The sequence below is a fragment of the Clupea harengus genome, chromosome 2 (genome assembly GCF_900700415.2).
Source record: "Clupea harengus chromosome 2, Ch_v2.0.2, whole genome shotgun sequence".
NCBI classification, from domain to species: Eukaryota; Metazoa; Chordata; class Actinopteri; order Clupeiformes; family Clupeidae; genus Clupea; species Clupea harengus.
The window spans coordinates 28,733,862-28,753,200 of record NC_045153.1 but is presented as its reverse complement, the minus strand read 5'-3'; the positions used below and the strand labels follow the sequence as shown (position 1 = coordinate 28,753,200).

Below are 19,339 nucleotides of genomic sequence, written 5' to 3'. Positions count from 1 at the left end.
CTGGATTAGACGTCTCTTATTACAGTGAGGTGAAATGAAGACCTCAGGGTATACCTCTCAGCTCTTAAACATGACAGTCGCGAGTGTAGAGTCAGCAAGAGGAGAAGCTGTGAGGCAGTTCACCAAGTTCAGCACAGACACCGGGATTATATTTATTACGTTTCAGTTTGACAATGTAAAGGGGATGGAAACTAAATAACAAGTCTGTGTGATTGTTGCTTGTTTATAGCTCATTTATCAACTCCTTCCATCTCGTCCTGGCAGCAACGCCATAATAACTGGGGCAAGGGTGAGAAGTGGTGCTTACAGTGAAGCACATTAGATTGTTTTGTTTCCCTTGCCCACGTCACTATAATTCAGAGTCCTTGTCTGCATGTTGCAGGAGATGCTGTCTGTGTGTCTGTGAGTCAGCGAAGGACAATGCACCGCATGCTACAGTGCAGTTTTTTAATGCCTGTGTCGACCAATCAGACAGAATTCAGGAGAATAAAAGGCCCCAAACTGCTTTCCTACTTTTGCACACTTGTGGAACTCTCTAGAAGGGAATGAATGCAAGCCTCCACCCACACAGGCTACACAAATCCACACTTAATCTAACAGAAACGTTGAATTAATTGACTGATGTCAGTGGCATCGGGTTTGCAAAAGCTGCGGATGAAATATGTCTTGCATGCATGTATACGTACACCCATTTTCTGGAGGACAGGCACGAACTTGATGGGTGTGAAAGCGCTTCACTTGTCAGAAGGAGGTGACTCAGTGAGTGAAGACCAACTGCAGATGAGCCTCTGGCTACGGTCTTCGGTGCCAGTGTATGGGAGACCGCCTGCCTGCCAGACATCCTTTCTCACTCTTCAACTTGAGGCAGAAAACAGATTGGAACTCCAACCACTATAGGCTTGCCAAGGCCTTTTAGTCAGTAAATCAAGTATCTTTATCTGCATTAGACACCCGTGCCCTGTGCTGACCTCCATTTGCTTTGGCTCAGCACAACTGATTTGCAACGGTGAATCGGGTAAAGCATGAACCTTGCTCTTGCTAATTGAAACCTCTGATGGTATTCTCTCCCCTTTTCACTGAGTTTTAAGCATGTTTCTTTGCAGAGAACTGGGTGACAGTTGCATTCCAAACTGAAATTGGGTGTCACAGCGGCATTGTGTGTCTGCTGTCACACTGATTGTGATGTGATGTGATGTGCCATACTATGTGCTATGCTATACAAACTTATTTAGCCATATGTGAAAGCGTTCAGTCACAAGTGAGACATATCCAATTATTCCAGATAAACCACAGCAAATAAACCACAGCAAAGACAAAATGTTATATGTGACCACAGAAAAGAAAAAACACCTATTTCACAGGCTGCAAAAAGTGCACTGCATTCAAAAGCAGTTCAGTGTTTTAGCAAGGATTTATGAATCCAAGTGAGTAGTCTTGCGGGACATGGGGGTCTAGTGGTGGGACGTCGGGTGGCTGTCTGTCTTGGTAGGTGTGTGTTCAAATAGCAAGACAGTGAAGTTACAAGTCTGGGACCAGTTAGTGGAATGCGTTCCACAGTGTAAGCAACATATTAAAGTCAGTGCCAATAATGACTCTATCAAAAAGGCATCAGACAGTGCACTGGGATGCTTACAGCACGGTTTCCCTTTGGCCCAGTAGTCTGGTCTGTGACATTACTGGTGTTTTGATATTTCTCTTCTCCTTCACTATTTAACCCTAATATTTGCCCCTTCTACAATTTTCTCGGTGAAGGTTTCTACTTGCATTACTGTCTTAGTCACGAATTGCAGGGTGTTTGGGATACATGCACGATTAAAGCATTCCACTTTGGCACTTGTGTCTCTCGCAGTCTCAGACATCCCGTTTCATCCAAGTCTCCAGTTACTTGTTTTATATAATTGGAGATGAGTAATCTACAAATGCAGAATATGTCACAAATCAGGGGGTTCAGAGAAAAAGACAAACCACTCTCTCGATAGATGTTGGATAAATTGCACGTCAAGAGGACAGTGACCAACTGCCAAAAAAAGAGAAAACGCAGGACATGTTTAGGATTCTTCTGACATGACAGCGTAATGAGGAACATAATGAGACTAATCAAGGCCTTATTATATTACCATCATCATTATCATTACCATCATGATCACCATTTATACGCATGTGACACACCAGCTCTTCGCGGTCTCAGCATCTCGTCAGGCTCCCATGCATTCTGTTGGAACATGTTGGACTATCTTGATCTCGTGTGAAAAGAGCTCTGTTTCCCTTTTGTTCAGGCATGTATTACTCTGGGTTCCAGCGAGCTGGCTCCAGCATTACGTCATCCACAGAACAAAAGTGTGATGGGACGAGGTGGGTGGGGGTCTGAGGAGATGGGGTGGGGCCCACTGCTGAGATCAAGGTTTGGGAAGAAGTCATAGGAAGGGAAGGGGAGGGAGGGGGGGCAGGAAGGAAAGACAGATGGAAGTTGAGGAAAAGAGGAACAACCGTGGGAGCTGGTGGAAAATAAAGCTCTGTTTAAGCGATGGTCTCCCGCAGATGGAACTGTGCACCATGTAATTCAGTGTGATTCAGGCCCTCCACAAGAGCTTCCTTTCATATGTCTCCAATGTTCTTGCTGAACACCTCACGTTTTTTGATGGGCTCTGGGACAAAAAGGGCCATTTTACAAGCAAATATTTTAGAGGAACTAGGGTGTTCTGCATCAGTCTGGCCTCTGCAACAGAGTGGTATTCATATAGACAAACATGTAATGGTTTGTTTAGTAAAGGATTATTGCCCCATGGACTCGAGTGCAATGGCATCCAGTTGAAAGTTCAGTTGATTGTTTCTTTATATATTTAAACTTGACAAACAGATTGTCTTAGAAGCAACTAGCTGTTTTAGAGTAGAAGTTTATAAGAACATATGAATGACATCAATGCCATATTAATGTTTGAGTCTAGTGCTAGTTTAGACTGGTCTCGTCTGTCATGTGCATCACGATTTTGCAAAACTATTCTCTTAAATCAATTAATGAACTCTGTGTGGCAATGATGTTGGCCTCGGTACAGGCATATGCATACATGTCTTTGATTTGATTACATCATCCAGATGTTTTAAGGCTTGGTTTTCCACATAACATTGAGGAATTGTTTGCCTTTTTAAAGTCTGAAAGTAATGGCATGCATTCTCCTTGTACCTCTCATAAAAATGAAGCTTAATGTTTGCATCCAGCTGTGATTTGGCAATGATGGACATTTTCCCTCTTGTACAGGATTGAGATAAGGTGTTCTGTAATGCTTATTCAAAAATGTCAGTGATAGAGAGTGCATTTTTAATGCTATTTCGTACAAAATGTTGAATCTTAAAATACAAGTTTGCACGAGGAAGGGAAACATTTTAATTTTAACACGACTTAATCCACCAAGTGTACTGTTTTGGCAGAGTTTGAACACTAAGTATAAAACTGCTATTTTTCACAGTAGAAGATAGCTACAAGCTTTACCATAACCACTGAAACTAGTCTCTCATTAAATTAACTATGTTTCCTTTCGATCAAACCTAGCTACCAGGTAACAGAACTGAGAGGTGGTGTAGTATGTGCTATAATTACTAGCATGAACTATGATCGATATGCTTTTATTTGGCATACTGTGCCATCATATTTATTTCCAAAGCCCAAAATATGATTTATACATGAAAACAAAACAAATGAGTAAAAGCAAGCTATGGGCTATATCATAAAACTCCCTAGAGTACAACAGAGATAGTTTGTTTTCAGACCAATACACCAAGCCAGACCTGGCTAAATGCTTTCAAACTCACTGTTCACAGCAATGCATGGAAAATGTGCATTAATGCCGAGTAAAAACAACCACAACCACAATTCAGAAAACTTGTGAAATGAAATGTTTGATTGGTGGCGTAGCATCAATAGCAATATGCATTTCAATTATTGACGTTTTGAGTGCTTCTGTATTTGCAAAACAAAATACCAAATGAAAATTGTGATACTGCCTACCTTGTGTGTTTTCGTATGAGCCCAGAGGGCTTCTGCATGTGTCTGTGTGTATATATTTTTGCAAGGCAGATTGACTTGTGCCTGCAGAGGTTCAGATTTCATCATAAACACTTCGCTCTCCCTTCCACAGGGGTTCCTGACACCTGGCACCATGGGATCAACACACAGATGAACTCATAACACCACAAACCACGGCTCTGGTGGCATCTAGAGCAGGGGGCCACGGTGACTGTCTTTTCCACCGCTGAGTCAAGTCATCTGTCAGGTATTCATCTCCAATGTCTGCCCAGCTAGTAGGACAGTGTGTGGAGCTCCGGCTCCCTTGACTGTTCTGGGGTCAGTTGCTGATGCACGTTAAGTTGAGATATTCCTGTCAGGGTGGCAGAGCTCTGGGGCGTGAGTAGAGCTCGGCAGGACCTCCTGTGTCATAAAATGCAGTAAGCAGCTCACATTAGGATCACTATACTTGTGGGGGGAACCGGACCCAGAGCAAACAGCAGGGTTGACAGCAGTGTGACTCATCTGATCGCTGCCATGCGATGCCATTGCAACACCTCGTCCTAACCCCAACCATGTCATTTTCTCAAGACGATTTCTTTTCAATTTTTTTCATAAGTACTATTGAATGAAATCAAAGACAGGATCAAGGGTTTTTCATACTTTGAGTGTTTCTTTTTTCTTACAAAATGTATTTATGAATTAGGAAAACACCCAGATGCCCAAAATGGTGACACGGGGGACCTTGAAGTCTGCAATGAACAAGGTAATACAATCACTTGTTTTATCCCCCCCCCCCCCTCTCTAGCTGCCACACATCTCCCCCTGTCATTCAAGACACTTCCAATGTGCCAGCTGGAATGTTCCACAGTGCCACGAGCGCACCACCTTGGAGATTCCTCAGCCTGTTTGTCAGTATTATGAGTAGAGGAGATATCAGCTGTGAATGCACTGACCTACTTGGCGTCCAGGTAGGGCTTTTATTAAAGTGCCACGAGTCCTGGTGCCCAAGCCTTGATTGCAACATCTGCATTTTTTATTAGGCTGGTTGGACTCATAGGCTGTGAATGGTGCACAGGGTGGCCAAACCTTGCCCACTCTTTCGTTGTTTGTGTTGTTTATGTTTATGTTGTACACTAATTTAGAATGGCCTTAAAGGATGGACCACCAGGTTTTTCTTTTAAAAGTCTTGCAAAATATAGACTAATTTTGCTTCATTTCTGCAGTGTCAGGAAGAAGGCCTGTGTATACAGTACATGCCTTGAATAAATGACAGACCTTTATTTGATCCTCTCAAAGAGAGACCGAGAGAGACCGTAAAGACTTCAAAAATGGCTTTTGCTCAATAGCCCCGGCATTTTATGTGCAGCCTACTCATCAAAGGCTCCTTGGGGCTTCATGAAAGTCTTGCATCTTACTGATTTACTTTAGAGGATGATCAAAGACCCAGACCTTTGCTACCGGAGAACTGAATATTCTGAATGATTGTAAGGTTTTTTTTATTTTTTATTCTTTGGTATTCCAACCTCAAATTGGCCCTCAAAACATCTTGCTTACAAAAGACCAAACAGTCTTTGGTCTAGCACAGATGCAACTGTAACATGGCTTTCATTTTAATACTATCGGGTGTGTTGATTAATTAGAAAATGTGGTACTGGTGTTGATATTGAGTGACTTTTCTTCCAGCTTTTCCGATAATCCTCATTTTGATTTTGTGTCCAAACATATATACGCATACACACAACTCTTTGAAAGGAATCGTTATTTAAATGATAAACAGGAAGGGACGATGATTTGATCATATCACCTCATGTTTTGCAGGTCCACTGTGCAAATCAGTGTCTCCATTGGCAACAGTGTTAATCACACAAAGGATCATGTGTCTCTTGGCTAGGACAGATGTTCCTGAAAGTTCCAAATGTAAAAAAACAAAAACGTATTGATGCATCAAACACTTCCAGTGTAATCACACCTCTGATTGGACAAAACATTCATAAGCATTTGACAGTGTTTTGAAAATATGACATGAATCACACAGAAACATTCCAAATTTCAAAATGGATGGCCACCAGGGAAGATCACCCATTATGATCAGTGGAATGATCCGTTGACCCATTGAGAGAGGGAGTTTGTTCAAATCTTTCCAGCATGTCATTTTGATAGGACTTGAGCAATTGGTACTGGCTGACTTTCTGTCATGGACATAAGCTGTATCCAACAGTGATGGTGCCACAGGCGTCCTGCCCCTCTGGCTGAAGAGTTTATGATTGGGCCCTGGGATTAAAGCAGAACAAAACATTATTGCACAAACAGATATAAAACAATTTAATGGCAGGGTTGGAAAAGTCATTACAAAAGCAAAGAGGGAAAAAAATGGATTTGAGAGAGGAGACTAATAACACCATGTGCCTTGTGAAACAATTATTAAAATCAGGAATGTGGCTTTATAACCCTGAAGTTCATCAAAAACAGAATAGCATAAGCACAACGTTAACTAGCCTGTCAAGGAAGCCACAAAAAAAGACTGGCCTGTGCTGACATATTGTAGCCAAGCCCTTGGAGGAAACTTAAACTATGTACACACACACTCACACACACAAGTGGCCTTGTCGACTGAATAAAAATGTAGCCAAGAGAAAATAATACGTTGTTCTTTGTGGGAGGAAATGTATTTGCCTCTCCAGCCTTAGTCTCAGTAGCCTGACCTTAACCCATAATACATGCCACTGCAATATGTTGGATGATTCACATGATGACTTTAAACAGTTACTAACATTACAATGAGGAATTCTTTCTTTCTATATCTCTGTCGTGTTGGTGCAATCCATTGAGAAGACAGCTATTTGGAAACATTGTCATGTTTGCCTATGACAATGATGAGATTTCAAACAGGGCCAGTTCTGGTGCCAAAACAATTTATACAGTAAGGCTCCAACAGTAAAATAATGACCCTTCAGTTATGTCTTCAAAATGGGGGCTTTTCTTAAAAACCATGCGGAACCTTGCCAGTTCCAAATGCTCGTCTCTTTATGTCTGTTTATGTTGACGAATGGATTAAGAGCAGTTTCCATGTAATATACTGTAGATATTGTAATTCTTGTAGACTCAATCCGGTTGAATTATCACGCTCAAATCACTGGTTGCCTGCCTGCCTGACCTCCATCCTAGCAAACCCTCTGCTATGCCTCAAAGTAAAGGCAAATCTCTTTCTTCTTGCATGAAGGCCTTGCAAGCAGTGTTATGCATTTGTCATGCTCTCTGGATGGCCAATAACTGCCAGAGGGTTCTGGAAAACTGACCCCCTACAGTGCCAAGCCAATATGGCCGCCAACATTCTTAGTGAGAAAATGAACCTTTCTACAAAGTCTTCTTCAAAATGCAAAACCACATGTATGAAGACACACATACCTCCAATTCTAGCCCCAATATTCCAGCATTATGTGATGTAAAATAGTCAGAAAAATATATTTTCTGTAACAAAAAGATATTTCTAACGATGACTAACAAGATGAAAAAGGGGTCTACACATAAGTCAAATCCTTACAGTATTATAGAATTATTACGGTAACATTACAGTATATTAAGTATTATTCTTTCATTGCAGATGGTTTAAAAAGCACTGGCACAATGATTAATCCATCAGATAGAAAATCTAAGTACTACTGCTAGTCCCAGGTGCTAGTAAGTTAGCATGGAGTGAACATTCATATAATTGTCACTTACAGTTGTCACTTAGTGTCCTGACTACTTGCGACGCGAGCGAGCGCCAGAGACAAAATCAGTTTGATTGCTTTGTTTTCTACTGGAATTTCCTAACTTGCTGCCTGCTTCTAATTGCTTCCTGTCGCTCACGTTGAAGGTCATGACGAGGTGTCATGGATGAGGGACTGCTCATTCAGTTAGTTGAAATGAAGATTTACACACACATGATTAACCATCCTCTGGTCATTTGTACAGATTTGTAAAAATAAACCATTATTATGTAACATATTGGCAGTGACTAAGACAGTGTCATTCCTACTGCAGAGATGACCTTACTATTCTATATCACCATCCAATTCAGAAAACATTATAAACATTCAAACAAAAACAACTCACCAATCACTGTTTGTAGACCCTCTTGTGGTGTGGTACAGCTCAAAGCGTCTTGCAGAAGAAAGATGTCTGTTTCCTTCTATTCTACCCATCACTGGTCCTCTTCTAAGAGCCAACTTTGCAGCCTGGTATAGATGCCGAATTCTGTGCACCACAAGACGTTCAGGCACTACTGCCAAGTGATGATCCCTGCATACACCTTGGACCTCCCTCTCTGCAAAAGCCTCTCCACCACTTTCCTCCTTAAAGCATTTACAAAGGCCACATGGTGGAACACCCGGTTGAGGCACTTCACACTGCGGTGTCCATATTCATAGTAGGTGCAGAGCTGGTCTGCAGCAACCCCTCAAGCTCCTCTTCTTCAAAACCAAAAACATTATCGCTGTCCCTGTCCCAACTAAAAAACTCACTTCGTGAAACACTCACTATTCTCTTGCTCTGTGATCGCCAATAACACGCTACAGTGAAATTAGCTTTTATAGGACAGAATATGCAAATTAGGTAAACATCAACAACCACACAGACCATCTTTGACTCATAAGCTCATTCAATTACACAGTTTAACTGTATTTTGATATGATCAAATTACATCTTTCATTGCTTATGCCTTTCTATTGACTATCAAGTCACCCTGGGCACTCCAGAATGTTCATTGTTTGGGCGCTCGGTTTTAGCCATAGAAAAATAACGGCTTACAGAACTTTACAGAATTTTCATGCATAATGTTGTTTGTATGAAGTACTTTTCTCCAGTTGTACTTTATATCCATAAGCATATCAGATTTTGCCCATTAACCCAAGACATGTTGATGGTTATTGATCATGTAAGTCAATTTTCACATTTTAAATGTAATATGGAGGATGAAACAATGTTGAATGAAGATAATCATTTTGATCTACTTTCTGTCCAGTAATATCTGTAAGAATGTGGTAATGACACCATGGACAAAATTCCATGGAGGACAGTTTGGAAACAGACAGGTGTCCATGTCACCCTCTCCACGTCGTATGAAGCTGTGCAAGCATATTAGCATTCTGGTGACATGGAATGGTAATGGGAGATGAGTGTATGCCTGTGCATTTGAAACCAGAGTTGGTAAACATTTATTCCATAGCACACTGAAACCGTTGCAGACGTTGCTGGCCGGCTCGGGGGTTACGGGTGTTTGTGATATATGGTTTCGGGACTCGTGCTATTGGGTAGCCGAAGAATGCCAATGCTGGCAGGCTGAGATTCCACTATGTTTGGGCCCACGCGAGGCTAAGCTTTTGCAGTCCGTGTCAAGCTCGAATGAAGCAGCAGGAATGTGGCCCGCTCAAGGAGAGCATGGCTTCTCTCAGTGGCTGAGAGCCTGAGGCCCACCATGCAGCAGATTAAAGAAGTAGGCCACAGGCACACATGTGCTCCACCGAAGCCTCCACAGGGGTGGTGACAGGCACTGGGCATGTCAGGTTGCATTGTGGGAATGTGAAGTGCACAAAGCAAATGAAATTGCTCGCAGAGCTCCGTGCCCATGTGGCAGATAATGAATATAATACTTAGAAACACGGCCAGCAACCACAGTAGACAATGACCTTTGAAAGGTAGGGTGCTGCTCCACCCATTCGCTCGAGCTGAAAAGCATAATCAGGACCTGACCAGTTTGTAGCACACATAGCAAACATTAGGCAGATTTACATTAGACCTGAGCTATAAAACCAATGCAGCATGATTCCCCAGTGACTCACATCCAGCTTTGCCTGTGCTCATGTGACAATCCTTCCCTGCCCCTTTTAGCAACATACCTGGGCTTTGTTTGCATCAGATGCAAATCCCTGTTTTTGTATTCAGTGCTGTAGTTAATTAATTATTCTCTAACTTTGAATGTGCCTCTATCTGTTTCCATAGGGCAGCAGTTGTAATAAAAAAAACAGGCCCATGAGTGAAGCGCTTTGAGTCTGCATCAGTGCCAGTGATAAAAACCCGTCAGTGCCAGGAACGGTCCATCCCACTCAGCATTAGCACAGTTTTTGCAGAGTAACCATGGTGATCATCATAATATAGCTTATGAGAGTCTTGTGAAATGAGTATTTTAGAACAAATAATGGCAGGCTAAAACAATGTTGCAAGGATCTAGTGTCAGAAGTTAAGGTGTTCTTTAATTACACAGATGACAAATTCAATATGATTTTGATACCTGTTGGGTTTGGCTTTTATTAGGGAAGCCCTATAGCCTAAAGCAGTATGAGAGTGTGTGCATTCATATTATGTGTGTTTGTGCGTGTGTGCACATGCAAGTGTGTGTGCGTCTGCATGCTCATGTCTCTGTTTGTATGCAACTGTACTATTACGAGAGTCCTTGCATGAGAGTTTAAGAGCCCTAATAAGTGTTTTATTATCGTAGTTAAAACCAGTAAATGGCCTTTCTCTTCATTTTAGCAGAAAAGCTTCTATCTCTGTCTCACTCTCAGCTCTGTTCACCTTTTCTCCTCACATGAAAACAGGGCAAGTTCTAAAGCAAGTTCTAACAGTGCCTCCCAGCTACAGTCAGGGACTCCTGTGAGGTGTGCCAGTGCTCTGAGGAGAGGTGGAGTCACCGCATGGTTAAACAGAGATATGCTGTTACTTGCGTGTCAATATGGGAAACCTACTACAGGTCTGTTTACAGCCTAGCCACAGCACATGTACTGAATCCTTTATGGTACATATTTGGACAATTGTGCCCTCTGGACATGGACCACCATGCCGTTACAACAAGGAGCTGACATTTTTCCTTTTCCATTATGATAATGAATTACGAAAGAAACATTTAAATGTCAGTGAATGATGTACCACGGTTCAGCTGCCTCCCAATTCACCTTCAGGGGCATTTTGAGTGTGTGTGTGTGTGTGTGTTCCCTATCCGAATCAGAGCACATGGAGTTTGTGCCAATGACTTGACAAAAGATAAAAAACAAATATGTGTATTTTCTGGCATGGCTTTGTTTACGTTACTAGCTGTACAAAAATACAAAACAAGACAAGTTTCTTTGGCACACTGCGTGCCTTCTATCAGAGCCAAGTGCTGTGCACTGCTTTGTGCATTCACATGTGTGCAGAGTCTGCAACTCAGCAGTGTGCCTTAAGGGCATATAGGACCCAACCCGTTCCATTTATGCACAGCGCCTAGACCTCACCTTATGATATTGCTTTGACAAGTACATAAGGATGTGAAAAACAATCAAAATGATAAAGTACGAACCCCTTAGACCTCTGTGTTGAGATCACTTATGTTGTGTCACGTACATTATAGAGCTTCGGCTCATTCTCTGACCCCAAATCTATAATGTGACAGCTTTCTCATTAATCACTCTTTACTTTTTTTAAGTAAACCTTTGACATGCAAGCATTCAGTGTTGAAGCATGTTTGTAGATTGACATTTTGGATTGAAGCAGAAACTCTCGTGGCAGAGAATGGTCATGGAGTTCACCCTTAGCAGGTGTACCATTGTTCTCTGAAGACGGGGAGTTAAGTGGCAGAACCTTCCTTTTGCCTCAGTCTTCTGCCTTAGACAAAGAGGGGAGCAGTTGTTTATCTGAGTAGTTCACAGGTATCCACCCTGAAGATAATGGATACTTAATTTTTTGGGTCATTTTTCTGCATCTCCTCAATGTTTTTCTGAGGGTGGATTTCATAACAAAGGCACATCTTTTCCTGTGTCTATGACCTCACTTAGTCACGATGTTGACATTGTTCAGAAGGTTCCATGACGATGACGAGAAATCCCTTCAAGTTTCCATTTGGGGCTTGCCAGGTTTCGATAAGGAGGATCCATCTCCAGAGGGTGATCCCCACCCTGATCTCCATGGTTTTTCTTTGACTAATAAAAATAGCGGTGCTCCTTTGTTTACTTTTGGTGTGTTTTCTTTTTAATGTTTAGTCACATACCAAAAAAAGTATAGGGCCTTGACAAACTCCCTGGGAGCATAGGTCATCAAAACACCACCTTGAGAGGGAGCCCCTCAGAGAACAGACCTGATCAGGTGGATTTGATTAATACTTGGATAAAAGTGAGAGACAAGATAAGGGGAAAGGCTGCCACTTTGGATAATCTCTTTACTAGATGTTAACATTCTGCGGCTGATATAGCAATTTTAGAGGAGCTTACGCCTAATTGATTTTACTCAACAGAGCTTTGGTTGGGCTCTGTGTTCTGAGTATAGTAACTCTTAGGCCAAATTAAAGACAGATGTGTGAGAAGTGAGCTCCTCCAAAAGCTCCTCAGAGACTGCTCCCACAAACTAGATATAGCCGTTGTAAACCTCGCCATGGAACAATGAACATCAACCACAATAGCAGGCAGAAGGTGGCATATGAAGTCTGGCAAGGTTAGGTGATATTTTGTCCTGGCAAAATCACAAAAGACAGCTTTATGACTGGATCACTGTGCTTCATAACTCTGTCAGGTTGCTGGCAGGTTGGAATTTTCAAGTTAGATACATATATTATGGAAATAGCCAGCAGAAGGAGCTACATATTAAATGCATGGTGTTGTAGCTACCAAACTAGTTTGCTTAGTAAAGCGCCTTGAGACCATTTAGTTTTGGCGCTATATAAAGACAATTGAATTGAATTGAATTATTTGCTGGAAATGCATTGACACTTTTTAGAGCCTAATAACTTAACATGTTTTTATCGTCACTATTGTGATAGACGGGATAGAATGGGTTAACAGTGATAACTATACTAATATAAAATTACAGGTAACAAATACATTAGAATGATAGATAAATTGATTATGTTACTCTTTGAATGTACCATGGCTGTCACTTTATCGGATAGCACTAGGTAGGTCATTCCACTACTGAGGTACCACTAATGGAGAGTCTTGATTGCCATGTCTTGCTGTGGACAGAAGGCAATAGATTATCTTCAGAGGAATGAAGTGGTCGAGTTCTTCCTAGATCTCGATAAGGAGACAATCAACTCATTTTAAACATTGATTAGTGTTTTAATAGCAGTGTGTGTTGTCTGCCTATGTGTGCCAGTGAGTGGGTCATTAGTGTTAAGGTGCAGCGCAGCAATTCTCTGTTAGATGATATTTATTGCTCATCCAACAGGTGGTAGGAGAGTCAAACCTTCTTTCATTGGGTGAAGTATTAGCATCTGCATAATTGCAACAGTTAGGGTATGCAACGGTATTGAAATGGTAATTATCAAGGTATCATGGTCTTATCAAGCCTTGTTTTGTTGACTGCATTGACTAAAACTCTTTTGGGTTACAAGCTTTCGGCTTGTTAGGACAAAGTAAGATAATTTGCTGTGAACGCCTTTCTGAAGGGCCAAGATTATGACTCCCTTGCCAATGAGCAGTTTGGCCTGTTTAAAGGTAAATGCCATGTTGACAGTTCACGCACGCCCTTCATTGCCATGTATGAAATATTACATGTGCAACGTCATTATGGTTTTCTTGCTATGGTGAGGACTTGGAATCTATTGACATTGGAATCACGGAGGCATAGAGGTGTTGATCCAAAAGCATCTTGGAATGCTGTGCTGTCATTCCTTTGGCATTTTGATGAGCTGATTTAAAAAGAAACCATGACTGAACTTATATTTGATGTTGGCCTGAGTAGATGCCAAATAAAACAATGTAAGATGGAGAGCATTGAAAAAGTAGTTGTTGTTGGGAACTGAGTGTGTGTCTGTGTGGGTGTGCACACGTGTTTGAGTGTATAATAGCATGTGTATCCTCAACAGTTTCCGATACGTAATGTCAAATGACTAACAAAAAACAACAGTGGCTTGGACAGGTGCAAACTCAGGTTCAGTTAGTCATTTAACTGCTGAGTCTTTTTGGCCTCATCATGCAGTGATATAAGCCAAGGTGTGTATCTCCAAACTCCACGAGCAGTGCTACAAAGGCCTCTACTGTCATAGCCTTATCAGGATCTTAATGTGCTGATGTTGATTGCTGCAGAAATTTGAGTGGTCAATCATCATTCACTTTCTCTCTGTGGCTACACTGTTCCTTTGAGGAGGCAGGACTCTGAACGCTGAAAATCTATCCTGTGACTTTTCATTTTTCCTGCTTGGTTAACTAGATTGCAACAACAGTATTGGGTTCTCTCCCAGCAATCATTTTGAAACCAAATACCAAACACAGTAAGTCAGGGCAGAGGTTAATGAAAAGATTGCAGAGCTTTTCTTTACGCTCCCCTTCTTTTGTGTTTAAAGTGCACACGGTCGTGTCCATTTTGACAGTCAAAGCAGATAACTGAATGCACTTACGTGGAACTTTCCAGCTGTCAAGCATAACGTTCCTCTAGCAACGGCAGCTAAGTCACATAATATTTTCATTTGCTTTACATTGTCTGCCCCTATACAATGCAACCAGATACTCATTCAGATTGACGTAGCCTAATATGTTTTTATTTGCCCTTTTTAGGCAGTGCCAAGATGCAAAGCTTTGAAAGACAACCAAACAGTCATTCAATAAAAATAAGTTGGGGGAAAAAAATTGATCCATACTGAAACAACATTGTTTTTTTGTGGTTTAGTACTTGCTTTTATTGTGTATATCCATTAGTGTTTGTCCGACAAGTGAAAATTCTGTGCACACCCCAAGTATTTATCATGGCAGACTGAAAGGCTTGATATGGACTCTTGACAGGGTTAACTTGACAGTTTGTTTAGCACCTACAAAATATGTTGCAGAACCAAAACATCTGAGCTGTCAGCTCAGCACAGAAAACAGTTATTGCTTTTGTATCTTTCTGATAGAGATTGATGGGCCTAATCTATCTAAATCTGTCAAGACAGACACATACATGTGGTTTGTGCATGGAGTTAGAAGTATTTATCCTGTGATGGCCTGATGGGTTGTTCTCATGCGAAAATAAATTAATCTTTTATCTCATAGCATACGCAGTGGTCTTGTCCTGTCACGTAGAGCATTTTTTCACCATCTGAAAATGTGAGCATCAACAATGATGACTTTTTTTTTTTAATAGTAAAAGTGGTATTTGCACCGTGTTCATCATTCTATATTAGGTAAGGCAAGCATCATTACCGTCCGCAAATGCTAGAGTGTGCAAGATGGAAAGTAAAACCACAGAAATATTTCATCCACATTAGTCATGATTGAAGCTGTCTCCACACGGTAATAAAAGACACTGGATTATGTTTAGGGATGTTGTAATGCATTGTGGTGTGAAAGAAGAAGTCACATTTCTGATGACCCTTATACCAAAGGAGACAGCTTCAGCCAAGTTTGTGGCTAAATCCAAACAAGCCTACCTTTTAAAAAATGCAGTCTGTCTTCTTGTGAATCTATTTTTGTCCTGTGATTTCAAGTACAGAAACTGTCATTGTTATTTTGGTGAGTTTCACTTTCTTTGATTCCCATAGATATTTATAGAATGAAAGTGCCAGGCCATTTGTTGAATCACTTGGAAAAACATGTGTGTATGATAAACGTGAAGAAGGAATAATAGGTAGGGAGAAACGTAATGTGTTTGACTTTAAGCTGCTGTTAACTAGCCTATGTTTTCTTTTGAATATTTGGTGGTTTAATGTTTTTTTTTTTCACACTGACAGTTATTATCAAAACAAATGTGTCCTTGTGATGAGATCTGGTTAAACAATTCAGTATTGTGAAGCTGTAGTAACCAATCAGAACACTTGCTGCCTTCTTGTTTTGAATGCACAAGTTTGTTGGGTAAGGTTTCAGTAAAGTTTAGATATTTTTAACAATAAATAATTGACCAAGGCTAGCAGCTAAAATATAAAACTACACATGTAAATGTAAGACAAGCTACATGGTAAAACAGAAGTCAAATCACAGTGAAATGTTATCTAGCTTTGTTCAGCAGGCCAATATTTATTGGAACAAAGTTCCTATAGGCTGAAAGTTTAGGAAAAAACTGAGTTGTCGTTCACGTCATGAACCTTACATTGATGGTTCCTCAAAGCATTACAAAAGTCCAGCCAAGTAAAGTGAGCCAAGTAAACAGCTTGTAGTAGAGGCAGTATGTGATGACTAGTTTTAAACACTTTAGCACGTTACATTCCTAGCAAACCAAATTTTTACTCGCATTAATGTTGGTAGTTATCCTGACCGGTGTTGTTAGGGTGATTTTTGGGGGATTGAATCCATCCATACTTGATTCATTTTCAGTAATTCTGCTATGACACCACACAGTTGTTTGACACTGAGAACCTGTAATGTTGATTTGGGCCATTTCTAGTCAAGGGCCTTTCGGGAAGCTCTCAATGAAATTCCTGGAATGTGTTGATATGACACCTTCTGGAGGAAGATATCAGATTTGAATCTATCTCCACACATCTACCTGACACAAACATGTTTTGCCCCTGAGTGCATTTATCTCAAACATTCTCGTCCCATCGCTGCTGATCTCAGCAGCACTTTTATCTGATTGTGTTTGCTTGACTTGAATGCAAAGCGGGTCTCTCCGAAGTCTGCAACGTGTGAAAAAAAAGACACCTAATCTTTTTGCACGGCGCGTTTGCTCTGCTCGCGGTGCGGTGCAAGTTATCCCCACGGGAGTGCCGAGAGGCACAGCCGTGTAATGATGCAAACCAGTGAGTCAGAATGCCAAAACACGGAGCGAGAGCGGTGCAACACAATCTGATGCATGCACCCCTCCTGCAACTGAAATATTTACATGGTCCTCGGACAGAGTGTTCCGAGCAGCGCAGTGGAGAGGAAACGGACACGTTGTGCTCAAACAGAGAGGGTGATGATGTCATCCCTGAAAAAGCAGAGAACTTGAAGAGGTCCCAGAGCACCTGCAGACAATCCTGTAATTAACTACTCGGCAGCGCTTTCCTTAATCTCTCAGAAGCTCCAGTTCCCATCCGACAGCTATATATGTCTATAAGGAACTGCCAGTGAGAGAAGATAGTATAGTTCAGTAGGCTTTGAGTTAGGCCCTTCATTTTTGTGCTGTTAACCTGGTTTTTTTTGCAGGGATTTTTCTTTGTGCTGTATGTTAAAACAGTTTAGAGGTTTGAGTAATACTTGACACTACATAAGAGGCTTTTGAGAAAGTGAGTTTGCTTTTGATTACTTGTGGCAGCTCAGCTGATGCTTGCTGGTGTAGAGGGCCGCAACCACACATTTATTGAAGCTTGCTTTACTAGCATGACTGGGAGATTTGGCCTCATTGTCTCTCAGTGGCAGGCAGCAACATGGGCCTATTGGGCAGCGAGCGGCATCCTGCCTTACTCATGGAAGCAGGCCCTATTTTAGTAAAATCTCTAGTCTACTCTTTTCACCACTGACTGAAATAGTGAACCAACCATTATTTAGATACTACACAATTACATTCACTTTTACATTCACATACATAATATCTCTTTTATATTGAGCTAAACTTTAACAACTGAATATCACCTGCTCTCCTCACCTGATTTGTTTTCCTTCCTGTCCTCTCTATCCTCGTGCCTGAATCATGAGGTAGGATGAGAAATGATCATTATGATCTATGCCTTTGGTTGTTAAAAGTTGGTTGTTGTCACTGCCCACTACGGCGTTTCTAAGTCATGAAGATTTCAGGCAAGCTCATTTGACCAAGCCAAGGCTGAACTTGAAAGAGGCACTCTGTTTGAGTGAAGCTTGCTAGTACAGTAGAATACATTTCATAACAAGGAAAAGCAAATGACAAACAAAGAAAGTAGGATGTTTCCCTCATTGTCGTCTGTACACGTTCTGAAAATGTTTACATTTTCAGTGTAAACCTAGCTAACTAGCTAGTCTGAATTAAATGTTGGCCTTATCAAACTTACCATGGAATTTTAGCGTACTTTAACATCTGCCTGTTCTTATTCATCCACATAGTCACTTTTCTTTCCTTCCTTCACCTGCCTTTTCCCTTTCCTTTTTCTAGATAGATTCTTTTAAATCTTCACTCGAGTCATCTGGGCGAGTTAGTAACCAGTTTTTTTACAGTAACATACAAAAGTAAATATCATGCAGTGCTATTTTCCAGTTATGAACGACTTCCCGACTTGGGAAATGGGACCATCCGAGGAGTACGTGAATGCAGCATTAGTGGCAGACCACTTTTTTGCGGCACTGCTTGTGTATGCTAGTGTATGCATTAGTAGTTCAGTGATGTTCGTGAGTTTAATTCTGTGTCTGTGCCTGCCTGAAATCAGTTCTCAATATGAACATGGAATTGCATCTCACCCTACAGAATAAGCTTTGAAATGATGCAAAACCCTTCCTGCAAGATTCGAGTCATGTGGACGTCAGTATTCACAGTATTAGAGAGCCTGACTGGAGTTGGTCGATGCTTACAAAATTAGTTTCACCATTGTGTCACATAAAAAAAAAGTCACAATTTTTCCGTTTGTACGAGCCCACAAGGCTTAATCCGCGCTGTTAAAATAAAAAATGAATTGGGAACAGAGAGAGGGACAAATATTTGGACTTTCCTCTTAGCTGATGATTTGATGACATCACATACTGTTATTGTAATGCCTGTCAAATCATCTTTCCCAATGGGCCATAATGTTAATACCACTTGATTTGCAATTTTCTCAATAGCCGAACTATTTGCTTATGCTCAGCACACATTGGGTCACAGAGAGTGTCACCATGCCTTGCCAGTGAGTATTTTGCATGTTTTTGTGCACTGGAAGGATGATTAATGTATGTAATTGAATATTGACGATATTGTTATTACCGCATACTTCATTCATGTGGGCATTCATGCTGTGTTGTATTCTCGTTTTAACACTCTAAATGTGTTTAATATTGTTGGATAGTGTTTCATAAACATGTAACAGAAATATGTGGAAAGAAATAACCGTTCAAAACAAAACAAACACCCTTCAGCTTTTCCTATTGCTCAGACATGGAAATGGTATGGCTCTAAGCCCAATAGCAAAATAAATGGTGTAAGTGTTAAAGCCTATGCAAATAAGCAGTTATCATATTGTATTTAGGATTACATTTTTGCCTACATATTTGATAAAGCACCCTAGTAAGTATCCACCCTAGTAAGTAACTCACCACCTTATTTCCCCCCAAACATTCAAGTCCCTAGTGTACTCAGCAAAATGAACCACAGTTGCCATTTTAAGGGATACTTTGTACCATGGAGTCATACAGTAATGTTTCCTGAGCAGCACCCACTGCTGTCATGGGATTTAGTCTGGTTTTCTAGCCCTCTAAAAATATCAGTTCAGTGAAGGGTCTGATGCTATGAAATATTACAGTAATCAGCTTTCTGGTGTTGTCATATTTTGATTGTTTT

General features: G+C 41.0%; 1 long non-coding RNA gene across 1 annotated transcript in view; it reads left to right on the top strand.

Moving 5' to 3' along the window:
• The first annotated feature begins 4,102 nt into the window (after positions 1 to 4,102).
• The window catches only part of LOC116218393, a 91,146-nt gene continuing 75,909 nt past the window's right edge, over positions 4,103 to 19,339 (top strand). Inside the window, exons 1-2 of the long non-coding RNA XR_004162822.1 lie at positions 4,103 to 4,268; positions 4,707 to 4,766. This is a non-coding gene — a long non-coding RNA (uncharacterized LOC116218393). The remainder of the gene's footprint in view (positions 4,269 to 4,706; positions 4,767 to 19,339) is intronic.